This window comes from Lagopus leucura, unplaced genomic scaffold, assembly GCF_019238085.1.
Source record: "Lagopus leucura isolate 7727_CA_CO unplaced genomic scaffold, USGS_WTPT01 Super-Scaffold_810, whole genome shotgun sequence".
Classification (NCBI taxonomy): Eukaryota; Metazoa; Chordata; class Aves; order Galliformes; family Phasianidae; genus Lagopus; species Lagopus leucura.
This window is the reverse complement of record NW_024962261.1, coordinates 6,071,929-6,093,361: the sequence shown is the minus strand read 5'-3', so window position 1 is coordinate 6,093,361 and position 21,433 is coordinate 6,071,929.

Genomic DNA, 21,433 nt, shown 5'->3' with positions numbered 1-21,433 from the left:
CCTCAATGTCTTTCTTGCAGTGAGGGGCCCAAAACTGGACACAGCACTCGAGGTGCGGCCTCACCAGAGCTGAGTACAGGGGGACAATCCCTGCCCTGTTCCTGATGGCTGCACTATTTCTCATATAAGCCAGGATGCCATTGGCCTTCTTGGCCACATGGGCACTGCTGGCTCATGTTCAGTTGAGCATCAACCGATGCCCCCAGGTCTGTTTTCTCCACACAGTCCTCCAGCCACTCTGCCGCAAGCCTGTTACGTTGCCTGGGATTGCTGTGGTTAAAGTATTGGACCTGGCACTTGGTCTTGTTGAATCTCATCCCATTGGCCTCAGTCCAGCATTCCAGCCTGTCCAGATCACTCTGTAGAATCTTGCTACCCCCAAGTAGATCGACTCTTCCTGACAACTGGTTGTCATCTGCAAACTTACTGAGGGAGGGTGAACTTAATGCCCTCATCCATGTAATCAGTAAAGATATTGAAGAGGACACGCCCCAGTACTGACTGCTTTTAAGCAAGAGCTCAATTCTAACACTGGAAAGAATACTCAACCACACACCTTCTGCCCTATTTAATGGGCATTTAATTATCTGTTGTCGTAACAATAATTCATTGATAATTTTGCTTACACTGTGCTTATGATACATTTTATTTTTGAAACACATACCCTTCATCATGCAAGGCCTGAAGAAAGCAATTTGTTGTCATATTACTCCATAAAGACTTATTTAATTCATCAGCAACTTCCCTTTCCATAAAAGCTCTCATTTCTCTAATTGCAAAAAGTTTACCTATGTCTAAATGCTGCAAAGATCCCAAGGTTCAACTATTAAAAAAAAATTTCCTAGCTATTGAAGTTCTTAAAGCTATTCAATTTAACTTTGCCTCCACACCACAGAGAGGAATATGAGAATTTAGTCAAAGTGTAAATAAATAAGATGAAAAATCGTGGGCAGAAGTTCTTGAAAACCTTGTGTGCAGATTTAGGAGAAGCAGAGTCTCGTTCCTGGCGCTTGGAGCCACACTATTCTCCAGTTGCTTTTTACATATGGAAGAGGAGCAGAAAGAACAAAGAACACTGTTGTTTTCAATGACTATGCTTGTGAGGGCTCTTAGTGCAATGTCTGCTGCAGCATAACATCTGTCAATGCTCTTAAAGTGTCAGTGTTTTCAAGGAGAAAGAATAAAAACGAAACTCTGACTGTGAGAACAGAGGCTAGACAGTGCTCACAAAGTTGCAGAGATCGAATAGCAAAGCAAAAGCAAGGAGCAATGGCTACAGTTATAGAAGAAGTATAACATGCTCCTTTCAATATTTTGTACAGCACCTGGCAATGTAAATGAAGGCAGTGTCAGATAAAGCACTGCCCTGGCCTGAAATAGACTTATTTTTCCTGAATTTTTACATTTATCTGTCTTCACGGTCTGCTGATTATTCTCCTGTCTAGCAGCCATCTCTAACATTAGACTTGAGAGCTTAGAATTTGCTGAGGAAATAAGCCCATAGGCTTCCAGGAGTACACGACACTTCCCTTAGGAAGGTCTTCCTTGTGTGATATAGGCATATAAAAGCATCTGTCCAGTGATCATTATGGGATATTGATTTCCCCTTGATTGAGGGGACCAAATAGTACAAAGACAATGTCAGCACGATAGCCTGCAGAAAGCAGATCATTTCCAGGTTCTATCTAAAATATTCTAAGAATATTGACTCTTCATATCCTTAGAAACTGCTTCAGACCAGAAATGTGGTGCAAATAGGAGCTGTGGATAAGATAAAAAATAACAGGCTACTGTACTGCAAATCGTCTTCCGCCAGTTCAAGCGTCAGACCTGAACTCATCATTTGCATTCATTGTCCAATTCCAATTTCATATTAATCCCAATGAAAAAGGAAATTATTTGCACTGCAGCACTGTCCTAGATGGTAGGTGAATACAAGGATATGCCTTATACACTTCTATCATAGATCCTTGCCAGTTGTGGAGCCCTGCTGCTGGCTTTTCCAAAAATAATGTATATTTTCAGACTGCACAATGAACTGGAGTTTGGAAAGGAGTTAACCTAGATCTGTTTAAAGCAGGAAGAAAAAGAAAATGAAACAAACAAAAAAAAAAAAATAAAAAAAAATGGAAGCTGTAATTCTCTTTCTAGGAGGCTAAAGGTTAGATTTGTTAACAAGGATCTTGTCTGTGACCTTTTAAGCCCTCTCCTGTTCATCAGCAAGAAAAGCATTTTGACTTCTAAGAGGGCCTGAAAATGCAAACTTTATCAGATAAAGTGCCCAGGTACACTTCAACCTTAGAGGAAAGAGAGACAGAGCCTATGATGATCATTAATAAGAAAAATACTCATTTGTTTATGTTTGAATGAGGTATTTTTTTATCTAGCAGACATATCTGCTACATCTGTTTTATACTGCAATCAGTTTTTGTATTACTTCTCTGTCCAAGAAAGAGATCTGCTTATTAGTTATTTAAAAATTACTTATTTGTTTAGCTGGTCATTGCTGATAAACCAAGCTAACACAGAATTCCTGTGATATCACATATCACCCAGCATATAGAAAATTTGATCTTATTTGTCAACTACTTAATCACCGAGAAAGGACAACAAATAAGCATAATTAAAATAGATAGATACATTTTTTTTTTTTAAAGGCAGTTGAATTATTTCAGAATAAGTATCTAAAATATCTCCCAAGTTCCTGAGATAAAGCTTTACTTACTTCTAGGAAATCTTGGATTAGCTAGTAAGTAAGAGAAGTAAATATTTTTTTAAACAAAATAGCTCCTACCACCTTGAACATACTATTAACTTATAACTGCAATTAATGAGTATCTTTCATTTCAAAAAACAGACTTTGCCTGATATCTTCATTTATATTTAGACAGTTTCCCAAGTAGTGAATTTAACCAATTTTGTTTTGTTTCTCATAACCCATAGCAGCTGGGACAGGGCAGAGTGTAACAGGTGCTGACTAAGCTTCCAGGTTTATGCAGGGTTGTTTGTGCTTGAGAGGATGCTGAGATATTGCCTAGCCCTCTGTAGCATGAGGAAAATTAACAAAAAAATATATATGCTACCCACCAGGTAATGAGCAAAACATTACATTTTTTATTTTGACATATGCCTTTGTCTCTTGACAATATCATTTCTCCAGCCTCTGAAAAACTGCTGCGTTTTTCTCTGTGGTGACAGTCTTATAACATTTCTTTCTCTCTAACTTTATATGTTTTTATAAAGAGAGAGAAAAACTCTATTTGGGACAGGAGAATGATAGTGTACTATCTGTGTTGACAAAGAGTGTAAAGTATGGGCTGTTTCTCTACTGTGCAGGAGAGCAACTAGTTAGCATAGTAAAGATGGTCAAACAACCCTTGATCTGTCAAATGTTATTTTCCAGGATGGGTTCAGCTCCATTTCAACTGGCAGTGCACTCAACAAGCACAAAAATTGGAACCATTACCTCTATCTTGGTCTCAAATCAGGCACTTCTCAGGGCTCCTCAGTGCTGTGTAGCCACTGAGTTGTACATGTACCCTCAGCCAGACACATCCCTGATAATCTTAAGCAGTTCTGTGGAACATACAGGTTTGGAAGCAGAAAACAGATACCCAGAGATTTTGGCCTATGATCTGAACCTGCCAAAGGCAACAGAAAGAATCCTTGCCTAGGAAACTGAATTCAGCAGTGGTAGTTGAGATTAATCTAGATCTTCTCTGAACTTCCTGCATAAATAAATACGGTAGTATTTTTATATTTATTAGACATAGTATTTCTGGAGGGTGTTTCACAGCTCTTGAAGAAAGTGATCTTGAAGCTTGAAGAAAGCTTTGCTTTCCCATCAGGGAACAATCAGGTTTATTTCAAAGGCCAGTTACATTTCAACATGTATCTTCTGTAGGTTTTTGTGACAACACTGCGGTTGGATTCCTCCTGCAGCAGCCAGTAGCATCAGAAAACCAGGTTCACTTTTCTGCTCTGTTTGCTGTTCCTCAATGTCTCCTTTTCTCTCCTTGACTCCCCACTCCCACTCCTGAACTTTGATGATCTTTAACCTTCTTCAAGTACACAGCAAATGTTTCATAACAGTTAATATATTTTTTCTATGCTGTGCTGCGCATGAGCAGGTAGGTGGATCAGAAGGCCTAAGGAAGGTCTCCAAACTCTCTCCCTTAGTAACTTTTCCAATTATAATTTCATTACTATATCCTCCAGAACATCTTTATTCGTTCTGCAAACAAGTATTATTATATTTATCATTAAAATGTTTAACAAGAAGGGTATTTGGTTGTGGTCATGCAGAATGAATAGCTTTTCCTCTGTCATAGCTGGTGTTACAGCAATCACGTTATCAAACTCTTATGACAGGTTTTATTTATACAGATAAAGAAGGAGAAAAAAACAAAAAACAAAAAACAAAAAACAACCCAAGCAATCTAAAATAAATAACTTCCATTCGTATGTACTAAGCACGTTGAGCAGAACACAATCCCTGAATCCCTGAATTCAAGCAATTTATTACACTGCAGTCTGTTTCCTGTGAGAGAAAAGCTGACATACAAATGCATAGCCAACACTGAGCCATACTACAAGGTAGTTTTCTAATTGTAGCTCAGGCAACTATAAAGGATTAGTACATACAAAGAAAAGGATACAAAATGCACTATATACCAGTGAAAGGTATAATGGCATTGAGCTGTATTAGCAATGGAATTTTACCATGCTATTACATAATACTCAGGTCACTGAGTAAAAAGAGTTTCCTATGATAAATAAAATATTCTCAGTGTACTTTTTATTTAGTTTCCTTTGTGATAATATAAACGTCTACCCAGATGTATTCCACCATGTCTGGATAAAAACCATTTTTTCTGCTAAGTTACTTTGGAAACAGGAGAGTTCAACTCTTTTCATGTTAATGCAAACTAGTCATTAGACATGAATGCACAGAGTGAATAAGACTGTAGAGCTAATCAAGGGGTAAATAGCACTGAAATGCCTCCTTGCAGCATTTTCTTGAAGAAAATCATCATTCAAATCATTTAAATTCAGTTCTTCCTGCTCAAGAGAGGAAACACAAATCAAGTCGTCAGTAAGCTTTTCATCTCTCATTGCCTCCTCTCACTTCTTTAGGGCCTGTTGCACAAATGGGTTTATGCTTTATGTGTAGAATACTGGAAGACAAGGTTTCTTCCTCTCACAGGTCATCTGCTTTACATCTTATCTTTGTATCAAATTCTAGTGCTCTTCCTATTTGACCCAGAGCTGGAACAAACAGGCTGAACAAACTGCTGTAGCTGGATCTGCTTGGTTTGAGGTTCAGCCCTTTTCAAGGGTCTCATTTTTCTTTCCAATGGAAGGTTTAAAAGATTTATATCATGAGGTAGACTGTAGTGCCCTGGAGTACAGAATTGAACTATCAGCACAATTAATCTGAACTTGCACCTGATTTCCACTTAGTGTTGAGAGACATTGCAGATGCATTAGACCTACTGTTTTTTTTCAGCACAGTGCAGGTAAGATGTTGACCAGAACACTGCAAGAGCAGTGGTGTCCCAGTACACTATTACTGGGTACCACCAACCAATTTCACTAGATGTTAGTCCAATACAACTTGTCATACAAAATGGAAAAAACAAAACAAAACAAAACAAACAAGCCAAAACAATCACACAAGCAAACTATATATATATAAAAAAAAAAAGCAACAACAAAAATGCTAACGCAGAGACCTTTTCTAAGAAACCTAACAGTTACAAATGCTGAAAATAATCTCGTAAATACTCATAAATACTGAAGACTCATGGCCAATATGAACATGGGAAATGAGCAGAAGAAAATGCAAGAAAAAGAAGACCATACCAGTCTGACAAAAATTACAGCCATGTGACCTAGTAATCTGTTACCAGAGCTAAGGGGGCAGGAGTCTGAAAGAAAGATTCTTACTGAAGTAACAGCTTTCACATGAGTGCCACCACAGAATCTCTATCCCTTTATCACTGAGATCCTGAAAAGTACTGTGATACAAGACCCCAGGTGGCCCATTAACTCTATTCATTACAATTAAGGACTGAAATTCACCTAGACTGTATTTACTTTCTGCCTTGCTTACCATTCCCCACCTTACTTCTTTTCTCCCTATACTTTTTGAATAAAATTCTCTTAAGATGACCTTCTGCAACTCCTTCTGTGATCCCAAGACTGAAAAACAACAAAAAGTTTTGTTTGCCTTTGTAAAGAAACATTGTTGAAAACAAAAATCAGTATGCAAAATCAAAGCTGTATCTTCTGATTTTGCAGTTCTTCTTATTTTCATGTGCATGCACTATTTTTCCTCAGAGAAGCCATCAGATACCAATTTCAGTATCAGCAACCAGACTACTTTCACCAGATTTTCCTCACTAAGGATAGTTAATTCTATTTTTTAATGCATCTAGGAGGTTGTCAAACTGTAGGATTCCCCACAATAGGGATCTCAAAAGAAACAAGAAAAAAACATCATATAGCTAGAAGAGAAAGGTAATAAGGATTTCTACCTTTAAATATTTTGCTAATGCTTTACATTTTCATTGGTGGAAATTATTTAATGAATCTTTAATAAAACATATAAACCATATTTGCCTTAAGATTTCATTGGCCAAGATGTGCATATTCAAAATCTTTAACTAGCCTTATTCTGTGATGTCAGTGTTATTTTATAAGCATAACAACAGCTTTCATGTCCAGGACACTGGTGATAAGTGGTGCCTTCAGGGATCTGTCTTGGGTCTGATGCACTTCAACATTTTCATCAATGACATGGACAGTAGTATCAAATGCACTCTCGAATTTGCTGGCAACACCAAGCTGAGTGGTGCAGTTGGTATGGTAGAAGAAAGAAATGCCATCCAGAAGGACCTGGACAAATTTGAGAGGTCAGAAACCTGAAGAGATATAACACATCCAAGTGGGATTAGGAGAAGATCTTGAGAGCAACCCTATAGAGAAGATCTGGGGGGCTCTGGTGGGTGAAAAGTTTGATGTGAGGTAACAGTGTGCATCTGGAAGGCCAGCTGTGCTCTGGCCTGCATCAAAAGAGGGGTGGTCAGCAGGGAGAGGGTGGTTATTGTCCTCCCTCTGTCCTGTCTTTTTGAGTCCCCATCTGGACTACTGCATCCAGGTTTGGGTCCTCCAGCACAAGAAAGACGTGGAGTTATAGGAGCAGCTCAAGAGATGATCAAAGGGCTGGAGCATCTCTCCTATGAAGAAGAGTTGAGGGAGCTAGACGTGTTTATCTTAGAGAAGAGAAAGCTCCAGGGACACCTCATTGTGGCCTTGTAGTACTTAAAGGAAGCAGATAAACAGGAGGGAAACTGTCATTTTACACAAGTGGATGTTGATAGAACGAACATTTAGATTAGGTACAAGTAATAAATTTTTCACTCAGAGGATGATGAGGCTCTAGAACAGGCTGCCCAGAGGGTGCCTCATCCCTGGACGCCCTCAAAACCAGGCTCGATGGGGTCTGGGTAGCCTGAGCTGATGGATGGTAGCCTTACCCACTCCAGGGGGCTGGAACTTGGTGGGCTTTAAGGACCCTTCCAACCCTAGCCATTTTGTGATTCTATTACATGATTCCTTAAGTCCAAGGGCAACTTATTAAAAAGAAATAGCACCACAGAACTCTTCTAGCAAAGTGCACTTTGTGCTTCACCCCTACTCTGAAAAGGTATGAATACCCACTTTCCTTCTCTTTTATATTAATCAAAACTAATAAATCTTCTTTCAACTGCTTTCTGACTCTTCATAAGGATTTATCACCTTATCACCACCACGTCTTTTCTTCGCTTCCAAGAAATGTGAAGCCCTGAGGGTGTTTCTGGCTGCACAGAAACAGAGATGCAGAAGGCAAAGTAGTGACAAAATATAATTGTAAAATAAAAGCAATTTCATATCAGTTCAGCCTAATTTACTTTACTTGTCTTTCTGTGGTCTCCAGTGTCAGGACTGAAGGGCTGCATGAGTCCTGTAAGGATGAGTGTTTTTGCCAAAAACAACCACTTGAAAATCTGGAACACTGAAATTTTGGGAAGGATTCCAGACGCCCAAGGTAAACGATTAATACTCTTTAAGTGATCTTACATTACCAGGTTGGCTTTATTTTTGGCATCCTGAATTATTCTATAAAGCCATTCAGCAAGACTCTAAAAATGTGTATGCTTTCCTTACATTCATTTAATAGATCTTGAAGGACAACATCCCAACTGTATTTTTTTAAAAACACTACTTCTGAGACCAATAAAAGGTCAAAATCAAGAGGGAGTTTTTGGTGAAGGTATCTATAAGAATGAATAAAAATTTGCAGTGGAAGAGGAATAGCTTTAAATACATACTTCATTGCTTCAGTGTGCTAGTCAAAACTGAACAGTTTTATTTCAACAAATCCTTCAGATTTGTTGAACTGCCCCATCTGGTGAGGGAAGGATTGGACCTGCAGAAAGTTTGTTTCTGATGAGGAATCATCAGAGCAACAGGACAGGAAACGAGATGATATGGCAGCTTCAGCTACAGAATCCATCACAAGCTCTTTCCACCAGTCTAATGTTTGTCAGGTTGGTTCTCAGACGAGCACATTTTATGAGAAAGATGTTGAAGTTGTGAAATAATGGGCATTTGAATAGCCCTTTTATGGAATGTAGAGAATCATTTCTTGGCCTGCAGTTTCATAGTCATTATGCTATGAAACAAGTGGAAAGGTGGATACAAAGGGAAAGAAAATTCAACAACAAAATATTACTGACTTAGTCTTGTCTTATTTCTCCTCTCTGTCACATCTCATATTCAATTCAACATACCCAGCTGAAATACTTTAGTCCATTTCCCTAGAACCTTGTATATACTCAAGCTCTTAAGCAACTATCACAGGTCCTCAAAAGAAAATTGAAAAAGCTGAAACCTTGTTTTCAGAAATCATAGTGTAACAGGCAGCATATATTCAATGAATATATCCCTGAGAAACAATCAAAAAAATTTCCTTCAAAAAAGCCATTACCAAAAGTGTTTTAGCCATAAATAAGAATAATTTCATATTCAGGCAAGAACAAAATATTACAAAAGTACATTCAATTATTTATTCTTTTTATGCTTCTCAATTCACCTCTCTTCTAAAACTGAAGAACAGTATTAAATTACAAATCATATCTATTTCTTGACTTAATCTGAAAATTATTTTCAGTTTTTTTCTTCTTCTTTAGCAAATTATCATCAGGGTAATTATCGGGAAAATATCATCACTCCTCATGATATAAGTCCTTTTTTTCTGTTGAACTACTGTAAAAACTTCCTCAGGCTGTAAAGTTTTTAGAGGTTCAGGAAAGTAATTACAACCAGAAAAACAGAAAACTTTCACATTTCCAGAAATGTAAGGGAGATCTGTGTGACTAATTTAAGGAAGACCTTCCATGGCTAGACATGTTCACCAAGAGGCTTTCATTGGTGTCTATGTGATCTGGAATAAAAAATAAAATAAAAAAACCCAGAAACTTAATAACTTCCCTGTACCTTTATTTTTACTCCACTAGAGAAAACTAATAAAATCCTATAATACATGAAAGGAACATAAAACATTTTATGATTAATGAATATCACTGCACAAAAGGAGAAAGCAGTATGTTCTGAATTTGTAACAGTAGCTCCTGTAAGTACTGACAGATCACAGTCAACTCATATATATAGCATACAGTTGAAGGATGACTTGGGAAAGCAAACGTATATTTCCTTTGCATTAATGTGATTTCTGAACAAAAATTTGGAATTTTCCATGGTGATTGATAATGTGAATGCTAACATAAGAAGAAGTCTGCTCTTCAACCTGTTGAAAGAGTAAGGATTACTTGGTCTCTTCCAGGTCTTACTTTATATATACAGAAATTCTTTTCTTGCACAAATTAACTATTTAATTTAAGCCAGACATGTTTGACTTTTCAAGTGTCCTGCTTATTGACATTCACAAGAAAGAACTAAAGAGTGGAAATATGACAATTTTTTGCTCACCGCCTAAATGCTCCTCTGAATTGGAAAGCTTTGTTTGTTCTTCATCTCTAACCCATTTATTTTAAAAGTATACATTGCAACTTAGAGATGAGTGACTTACAAACTCATTAGTTTGATCGGTTACAGTACATACAAGGAATCTTCTTTGACTCTTTTTTTTCTATCAGTTTAGCAGTTGACATAACTGAGCAACTAATGATATTGTTACATAATGCACCTCAGTGATGATGCCACCTCCCTGGGGTAAATGTGCAATGATTCAACGTGAAATTTCAATGAAGTAATTTTTAATTTACACTACCACAAACAAGGCTAATATCTATTTTTTACCTTCATCAAAATCTGCTGCATTATGTGAAAATCTCACCTTAGGTTTTAAGGTAAAGGCTTCTCTGGTTCTCTGATACTGAATTCTGCAGTAAACATAAATACTATAGCAAGTCTCAGTAAAATAAAAGTGATGTTTTTCACAATGTTAAATATGGAGTTCCAAATATTAACTTATTTATATCAAATATGAGATATTTTGTCTGCTTGCATAAACACACAGTAATCTGAAGTCAGGTTCTTAATTTTTAATTTGAACTCAGTGTGTTTTTCTGTTCTTTGTATTTTTTTTCCACAGTATTTGAATATTTCCCAGTCTTTACTACATTAATGCTTATTTAGTGGCAACATACTGACATACAGTTAGACTGATAGTGCTATGTATTTGTGCACATTTGCCAATTTCAGTCTGTTTTATTTCACATAAAATAAAATTTGCTTTCAAGTCTGGAAAAATAATTCTTCAAAAATATTCTTTATGAGGAAATGATCTGCACTGGACTAGAAAGTGTTCAATAGCAACATGCATACATGCCTCTCAATTTCTGAATAATCTCTGCTTTTAGTGCAAAAGAAGGAGCAGAATGTACTTAACAGTAGACAATTATAAGCATGCTTTTTTTCTGTTCTGTAGGAAATATATATAAAAATATATATAAACAATTTTTTTTTAATTTAATTACTGAGATAATTTTGACTTTACACATTAAGTGATACAAATTACTTAGTTCAGGAATAATTAAATGAAGCAAAATTAAGAAGTAATAAAGAACAGAAAAGACAAACAAGTTTTTTTATTAAAAATATCTTGCTTTGAATTTGCAAGTAGAAGAGTTCAGAGATGTAACAAAATCTTTTTCTCCTTTTGAGGGTCAAACTGCACTCATTAAGAAGTCAATTCCAATAGAGTCCTAGTGTTTACCACCCCATCATGCAATAAATATGTTAGCTGAAGTGTCTGAACGCAGAAAAACGTAAGAATGGTGACATTTGAACTAATACCAAATAAGCTTCAAAAATAATTATTGCTGAGGTAATCTGAGACAATTTACATCCTCTGCAGCGTGGCTCAGATTGTAGCAGAAAACTTCAGACTTGGGTGCTGCTGTAAAAGGAAGAAGGCCTGAAACTCAGTGCACGCAGTATCAGGGAGCTAGACTAGATAATTCATGAGGCTCTAATTCATACAGCTATTTGTTCAGCTTCTCAAAAGCATTCTGAAGCTTATGCCAGACTCCAAGTTTCTGTAGCTGGGATGCCACCACTATCTATTAACTTATAACTTACAACTTATAACTAAATAGGGTAAAAATGCAGTCAATCCAGTGCCTGCAGACAGTGCAAAACAAGCAACTATCTGTATCCACAACACAAGAAAAGATATACTGTTAGCTTACTGGAGATCTTTCTTTCTCTCTTTCAAAAATTCCGTGTTTAATATTTAGTCTTTTTTTGATTACAAATAAATAAAATAAAACAGATTTCACTGAAGAATGGAATGATAGACAGCAGGTGATCTTCAGGAGGATTTCCTCATTAGAAAACAATTGCTGTCCAGCTATCCTAACAGTAACTTTCATAGATAATTATGTGGAAAGGACGACTGGCATTAGGAAAATTGAAATAAAAGAACATGAGATAGAAGGGTATGAGGTCAGCTGTGTGCTTGCTTGGATTAAACGGCTGGTCTAGAATGACTATAGTTTACTGTATGAAAAAGTGCACTTCTTTTTGAAAAATGCCTGGTTATATGCACACATAAAGCACTTATCTGTGCTAATGAATATATATCTTCAAGTTGCCTGTAAGGTACAAAGAACCTTTCTTTCCTCTGCCATTTTAGGATTTAATTGCACTTTGAACAAAGCAAATTCTGGATTTACTCCTGAGTAAATGAGCTCTGGAGCTGGCTGATAGCTTGCAAATCATTTATAATGATTTGGGGCCTAAATAACATATTAGATTTTGGAAAGTTCACATTTGCACTTATTTTAATGTCCTGAAACACTTACAAATATTGTATTCTTCATCTCTGTAATCTGACTCAAAGTACAGAAGGCTTAATTCATCTCCTCATGGGCCCTTCTACATGGAAAAATAATATCGGACATTTCAAAAGAGCATTTCCTTCTCTGTGCATACCTGTATGATGTCAAACAGCCATCCACATATCTGGTAAGCAGACATTTTGTTACAATTCAGTGTCACTCAGAAACCTCCAAATAAAAAATTCAGATGGTTTTCCTGCTGTTATGAAGACTGACTTGCGTCTTTTGCAGTTTTATGCACTCTGCCGGGTTTTATTCTATAGACAGAAAGAAAATGAGGACAAAGAATAGAAACCATATTATTGTTCATCTCTTTTTCTATTGCACGCATAGTTCACATTCCGAAGCTGATTCTGTGAAATGGCGAAGCCACCTCATCTTGACCTCAGTTTATAGGCCAAGGCAATACTAACAAATCTGCTAAAATGTACAGGATCAGATAAGCCAACAAGAAAAATTAAGTAAGCATCATAACAAAGCGTATTTTCATTTAATGTAATGCGGATCAACACAATACTATTATTTGAATACTTAATGCATTTTCTTTGTTGTAACATCTATACTTTAAATCTCATTGCACATAAATGGCTTTTATAACGGTGGATCTAAATTTCTGCTTTTTGCAGGAATGCACTTAATTTATGCTATCAAAATCCTTTACAATTATTATTCATCTCCCCTACGTTAGAAATCAAAAAATTGGGTATTAAATAATCAGCATTAGTTCATTGTTACAGACACTGTGAACTGTAACCATAGTATTTCACTAATAATATAAAAAGACAATGAGACAACAGATAATATTTACCTACAATCTATTAATTATTTAACTTTTTGAATTATCATTATATATTTATAATCTTAATTATGCACACAAATGCCCTCAATATTAAATGGGGAAATTATATTATCATTATTATTATTACTATTAGACATGGCACAACAAGAGCAATGTCATGCTGCCTGTTTATAATGGATCGCTAGTGCCCCCTTCTGATAGGAAGCATGAAAAAATACCGAAGTTTAACACTGAATACTTAAGACACATTCTAATGCCTAGATATTTATTTAAGATTTTTGTTATTTTAACAAAGGAAAACTGTGAGAAAGCTAGATATAAACTAACCAACCTTGCGTTCTTGGTCTTAAGCACATTTGATTTAGTATTGTAAAGAGGATTAATAAAAAAAAGAAAAAAAAAAAAAGGATAATGTTGAGAAAAATGGCATTTGTTAGTGAAAATACACTTTTAACCTTTAATTTTTGAGTCTATCTCACAGCCAAACTTTTGTAAATTGTATCAGTTGACAATGAACGTCTTTCTTAATAATAGCTCTCCATGCATGTACACGGAAAAAATACACCGGAGCTACAGCCCAGAATTAATCATGTTAAATGTCATATTGCCAGGTTTCCTACAGAACTGTTGCCGATGCGAATAAAGACATGCTCATTCATTATGGCCCTTTCCCTTTGACTTAATATAAAGGGCAAAAGGCAGCATGATAGATTTAAAAGATATCGTCTACAGCATCGATTGCTCTATATCAATACTTTCTTGTTTCTGCATCTTGATACTTTTCATTTTGCATGGTGTACACTCATTCTTGCATTATTTGATAGAATCGTACGTCTTCATTTGGATTTTAACTATTTTCTAGCAATTGTAAATAGAGGATTAGATTCAAGTATTGAAGTATCAAAGAAATTAAGATCACTGAAAAAAAGGGAGCAGACATTTCTTCCTAATTTGAACATATTCTTTTCTCTTGCAGACAGATGAAAATATTGTGGAAGTCAAATATATGAGTTTTGTACTCATTCTATTCTTTGTTCTACTTTTGTTCTTTTTTGTTTGTTTGTTTGTTTGTTTTTAATATTAATAGTATTAATGTTCTGAAGGCTTCAATGAAAGAATCAGAAGCAAATCAGCAGCAACTTTCAGTGACACGAAAAGGATCCCAGCACTCAGCTGGAAGCTGTTTCTGCAAAGGCACTATACAGTACTTGAGATCAACACCAGGAACAAATTACTGTTGTAATCAGAAGAGCCAACATAAAACAGGATGATTAGATGGATCTTAACAAGCCTTAAAATGAGTATTTATTGAAGTTAAGCATGTGTTTTGTCTGCAAAGTGGCCTCTCAAATATTTTCATAATAATTCTTGAGAGAAATAATGCTCTTATTTTAAGCTGATGTATCTACTTTCTGCATCTGTGTGGTCTGAACAGATTCACTCTCACCATAATCACTTCTCACACAAAAATCAAGAGATTCAGTTCTCTGACAGAACATTCGCTTCTGCTAACTATTGCATTAAATATATTTGGAGCTGTGTTTCATGTCACAAATTTTAAAAGGCTGATTTCAAGAAATGTGGCAAAAACAGAAGTCATAGATTTCATCGACAACTGCAGATAATAATCTTTCTTTTTTTTTTTTTTTTTTTTGGCCAGAAATTAAAAATGTGTTATATATTTAGCAAAATCTTGCCTCCTTCAAACAGAAATCTTAGCACTCCTATATTATAAAATATATTCTCAGTTAACTAAGGCTTTTCAGGCAAATCAGCAGCAAGAAATACAAATGTTGTGTGCATGCTTCACAGAAATCTCCGTTTTCATTTATTGTCCATATCACTTTGCTTGTCATTATATCACAGTTTCTGAAAACGTAAAAAGCAAAAATAGATATATAAATAAAAAGGCATTTTAAATAATAAATTCTAGATAGAACATTTCTCTGTAAAAGACAAACGTGCTCCAAGATCGTCCTGCTGCAGCCTTGCTGCAAGGGTTCCCACTTACATTTCCCAAACTATTCCAGCATTTTTAGGACTACAACATCTCAGATCTCTCTGCATGTAGCTCGGTGTGTCACTCCCACCGCCTTGGAACAGGACCGGGGGGACCGTCTGAAGACAGACAGCATCACATTAACCAGCAACAGGTGAGCAGACTGTCCACGCCTGCCACCTGAGCCTGCCCTCCAAAGGGCCCTGGGGTATGAGCACCAAAGGGGATCATTTTTAATACTTGAGAGAGGCAGACGGAGCAGTGCGGAAACAACAGAACCAGCAGGGTTTGGCTTGTCTGTTCCAGGAGCGTGCTGCCCTTCCAGCCTTGCACAATGCATAAAGGCACAAGGCTGTACGTTGGTTCTGTTCCCTGCTGTTTACCTTCCAAACCCCCATGCTTGTATAAACCGTTTTGAAATATAAAAACAGGGAATTTTGTGGGGAAAACAAAACAAAACAAAACAAAACAAAACAAAACTGCCAAGGAGGGATTCAAGGAAATAACTGTGCTGCAGAAGTTCTTCAAAAGCCGGTTTTTAGTAGCTGTAAGTGATTGCGGAGAGATATTCCAGATGTTTCATTTTTATTAAAAATAATTCTAGCATCCATTTGTGGAGTAATGAGAATGATACAAAATATTGCTTTATGTTCTCTAACTTGGCTGAACTTTCCAGTCTGCAGCACTGTGATTTTTATGGCTAGTTTTAAAACTGTCTGGAAGAAAAAAAAATAACGAAATTGCAACAGTTTGCCAAGTGTAAATGAAAATATAATTGCAGTGGAGAGAACTTGGATGATAATGCAATAATATAAGCATCAGTCACCAATATAAATCATATGATAACTGATTTTATACATATATATATATATATATATAATTTAAATTAAAAGAGTAATGTGGCAAACCTACAAAACCTGATGTTCTGGGCCTGAATTCCAATATTTGAAATCCAATATATTGAAATCCAAATATATATCCAAATTCCAATATATTGAAATCCAAATTTTGAATGACAATAGCTTACAAAGTCCTTAAATTAAAAGGGTTTATTTTAAGTCTTTCAGAAACATTGCCTCAAGTATGGCATAAATTTCAACCTTGTAATGCACAGTGACTTTGCTTGGGCTCGTCAAGTAAAAGTGATAATTGGTATGGGTTGGCACAATTGGATGCTACCTGCCACTGTTTTACTTTCTGTATTTCCATGCAGCAAGGTGTGATGAGGATCAACCCCATGGCATACTTGAAATTTGAGTTATGTCCAGCCACAATGCTTATGAACTCTCTAATCCATGTGGTTGCCATTTCACCTGACCCATTTTCTATAGATGTCTAAATTAATTATCAGAGTAATGAAAACTTGTCAAAAAAGCAGAGGAGCTAAAAAGAAGTGGCTCTCTTGCTTCAGGTGGAGCTTCACAAAACCAGGTGCAGATGGGCCTGGCAGTACCATCTCATCCTGCTCTGGATCCCCATATCCCTCCTCCAATTCTTCACAAACCACACCTGTAGCAGCAAATGTCTCTGCTGCTCCTTAGCCCCCCAGAAGTTGGGCCAGCACAAAGCTAAGCCCAATATCCCCCACAGTGTGTACACCAGGGAAGCTTGTGCAAATGAGCTTTGGTTTTCTGCTGCTCAGCCCTAATTATGAAGTCAATGGTAAGGTGCACATTGAGGCAATTAGTCTCTGCATAGTGCCTTCAGGTGGATCTACAAACCTGCTCCTGCTGGCGCACGTTGGGTACTAACCAGGAGTAAGGTTGTGGCCATTTCTGCCTCTGAGGCAGCATCTGGCAGTATTGTTCCATGGATCCATCCTGCCTTGCCCTTGTTTTTTACAAAGTTGAATTGTCTTTTCGCACTGTGACCTCAGCTTTCTCAAATAAAAGTTCTAATAGAGAAGAGAATTTAGGAAAGAATAATAAGGGTGGCTTAGAAAACCGGGAAATCAGTAACATAAGGAGAGAGGAACCGCTAATTTGTAAGGAATAAAACCACTTTGCCTTGAGCAAAATTCAAGCTCAGATTCCTAGTTCACAACAACACACACAGGCTGCAAATGCAGCTCCTCCAAAGAAAAGATTGGATGCCTGCAAGCAACAGAATAGACACCAGTGCCTTGAGACTCTTATGAATTTTAACAGCAATCTTCACATTAAACCATAATTTATTAGCCTGGTTTTAATAACCATAATCCAAGCTCCTCATTTTGTACTGCACTCTCATTGCTATGGCTTCTAAGTGTGAAGTTACTTATAGTTGGCTGTGGGATTTTCAGGTGGAATTTGAGTTTGTGTAGGGAAGGATCCACCCAGACTTCTAGATAGCATTAAAAAAGCTCCATGGAGATTAACTGAGTTTTTTTGCATTCATGTAGTCTTCCAGTCTCCTTACTTTTGCAGCTAGACATGAGGTGAGGTTATTGCAAAACCAAGAGCATAGTGGTAACTGAAAGACTGCTAGAGTTGGCAGTCTAAGCCTAGGAAATGGGGGAAGTGAATACGTCCAAGTTACTGCAGTGAAGATAATCATTTGTTCGTCATCCTGAGCAAAATTTTGGAAGAACTTTAGCAACGCTTTTCTTAAAATGAAGTGGAGAATTGCCTAAAATTATACTGGGGAATTACAGCTGTTGTATGCTGCATACTGCTTTGCAGTTGGAAGCATGCAACTGGCTGTAGAAATGCATATATGCGTCTGTGTGTTTGCTGCATGTGAAGTCTAGAGGGATTATTCCATGTTAATGAGAGCCGAAGAATTCCTCTAGCAGCATATTGCATAAGTGAGAATCACATAATTTAAAGCTGGCCAGGGGCAGCTTTAACTTACACACCATTTTCAAAAATTGCTTTTCTTTTTTCTTTTTTTTCTTTTTCTTTTTTTTTTTTTTCTTTTTGAGGAAAGAAAAGCTATAACTGTACTCATTTTTGCTAGCTTCCTACCATTTTACATGTCCTCTAACCCTTCTACAGGATGGATTTGCACCCTTCTAAAACTTGTAAGTGGAATAAATGTTATTTCCTTAATGGACGAATACTGATTTTGCAGAATGAAACTGGTAATACTACACAATGCTTCCCTCAAGTCCATTAAATGAAACTCCAGGCTATATGGTCTGTAAATCACACCAGATTATGCTACCAGGGTAAATATTCTTCCTCTTCTCTGTCTCCTTTCTTCCTTCCTGTAAAGCAGCATGGAAAGGAATTCCTTTCAGTAACACTAACAATTCTTTTCATTGATTTATGTGTATTAGTGTTGTCAGAAAAGGAAAAACATAGTAACTGTTTCAGAGTTTATTTTCTGAAAACTCTAAACAAAGATATGTTAAAGTATAAGGCCCTTCTATCTGTAACCACTCAAGCCTGTGATATTTTTTTCTCTTAAAAAGTAGTAAATGAAAGCCTATGATTCATAATACTTTATAATAATTACCTTCCCCCCCATACCCCCATTAGACAAGCTATGCATAACTGTAAAGCACTGAAACATTTGTCTCTAAAAGGTCTGCTTTTTATTTGCTGCAGATCTGAGGATGATGTCCTTGTTTTAAATGAACTTTCTCATCTTTAGCATTGCTTTAGAAATCTCCACCTAAGCTAGATATGGATATAATGCAAGGCTGTAGTCTTTACATGGCATAGCAGACTACTAACAGCATCAGTACAAGGGAAGCTACAAGCCAAAAAAACAATATCTCTTTCACTGAATTTTCCATTCAACTTCAAACGCTTTTCAAGACACCAACTCAAACAAGCTCAGCCTGCAGTTTGGAGTTGAGGAGGTGAAATGTAGTACTGATGATACAGACTACATAGTCACCACTCTACCATCTCCACCCCTCTCGGCAAGGACAGCCAATGCAAGTAAAAAAAAATAAGGAAGATATAGAAAACAGCCTCTGTCTGATCAGTCAGCAGCTAGCAGTGCTGCAGCCAATGCATGCTTGCAGGGCAGTGAGAAAACACAAACATTAAGATATTACATGCACAGATGCTTCACTATTTTGCTTGACCCTTGGTGAACACAGGTGCTAAACCTATTCAACTTTGGTGATTTCTGAAAGGTTTGAGAAAAAAGTAAAACATATTTCATATGAAGACTATAAGTGAGTGTGAGGCTTGTTTTAAAACAGTACCATTAAAAGTTGGAGGGATCTTAAGGTAGCAGAGATTAAAGAAACATCCAAGACAGCATTTTTTAAATTATGAAATTACAAAATCTCTTTAGAATGATTCAGAAGTAGAGGGGTTTTTAACTCCTGTACATTTAATTAATTTAAATATGAAGGAACACCTCTTTTCATGCTAACTACCATTTCTTTTATTCTCAGAGTAATCTCAGTAGGTGGAGGGAGGGAGAGGCAAACCTTTTAAGCATTTCTAGCCTGATCTGGGGGTGGAAAAAGAAGCTTATAGGCTCTGATAGTGACTGCCCCTTGAAAACAATAATTAGCTGTGGAAAAGCAAAAAGTTTCAGCTGTCAAAAGCCCTGAAATCCCAGTGCCGCCAGTGTGATCTGCTCATTGATAGGCTTGCAAAGTTCTGTTCAGAAATGCAGGAACTGCAGTGATGGGGATTGGCATGTTTGCACGGTGTCACTTTCAGGCAGTGAAAAAAGAGGACGATTGTCAAATTTGAAAAAGTAAAAATAAATTGCCAAACTTAACCAGGGAGAGTGATAGGTGTAAGGCTGGTGCCTTAGCTTAACTCTTCTGGAGGAATAAGCAAAATTTAAATACTGTGTCAGTAAAAGGAAAAGGAGAAAAACTGCAGCACTAAAATATTTCTAAACTAGTCTCACCTGGCCTTTGGACAGAAAAAATTGGTAACCACAGACATTTTGTCTTCAGTTCCTCTACAGAAGAAATATTTAAGTACTCCTCAATATTTCAATTACTTTTATTTGGTGTCAGAAAAATTTGGTGTTTTACAAGCCAAGAAAGTCACATTTTCTGCTACTGCAACTTTGTCACCTTAACTAGAATGTAGCTTGTAGAGACATCAGAACTTCAGGTTCTGTCAGTGCTTTTTGCAAAAGAGTATATTTTTCCCATTTTGCCACCCCCCGCCCCCTCCTTTTTTTTCTTTTACAATTGCAACAAGACTATCTGAAGCCCGCCAGCCCTTTGTGTGGGGCTCACTGCTGGCTGTATTGTTGCAGCACGCTGCAGGCACAGCCGCTTGGGTGGGGACTGATCGTGGCCAGTACAACGCATGGAATATTTGGGAAACAAAAACAAGGTTGGAACAGTGGCCAAAAGCAACTGTTTGCAGACTCTGTGTTCCTACACATTTTCTGAGGCAGATAGATAAAGATGGATGCATAAGGCAGCATGTTCCCAGCTATCTCTAGGCTCTGGGAACACACCACTATCAGCATTCTCACTTGGAGGGAGCAGCGAAGCCCCCAGTAGCACTGCACCATCAGTACACACCAGGCTGCTGCCTGCCTTTCAGCAGGGGGAAATAAAACACGTCTTAGCACTGGAGGATGAAGAGAGGTTTCTCATTTTCTTTTTCTATAGATGTGAACGAAGAGGAACAAAAATGACAGCAACTGCCCTCAAACTGTAGCTAAACATCTTCCGCAGCGCAGAGCAGAGAGGAACCACAAAGCACAGAGGGTGCAGGGCAGGCTCTGACCATCTCGCTGCCCCACAGACAGGAGCAGTTCCCCAGGTCTAGGTGTGCTTCTCCTTTCCACCCTCACCTCAGGTACAGGCTCACAATAAAAAGTAGTTCAGGCAGTGCTCTTTCATCAGAGGCCCACCATAAGCACACCATTCAGACGGCAAACGCCATTTCCATCAGGCTAAGCAGCTAAACTTTCCTGCTATGCTCCAAAATGTACAGTCTAATGAAAGCCCACTGGATATTTCATAGTGATTTTCAGTGAAACCCACTGGGATCTTATCAAGATTTCAAAATATAGTTAAATATGTACTTCCAAGTAGAAAGGTTACAGAATGCACCAGAAATCCATACATTTCAGTGTTTGACTGAGATGCAGCTACAATCCTCATCTTTTCTCAGTCCACAGGACCTTTGCCAACAAATACACAGATGAGATTAAAAGAGTTTTCAATATGCTCTGTAGTAACTGGCTTAAAGGTGAATTCCAGCTTCTGCTGCTGGTACCTCAATGAACAAACCATGAACAACTAAATAAGAAGGTCGGATTTTTTTCATTCTTTTTTCCAAGAAAAAGAAAGAAAGAAAG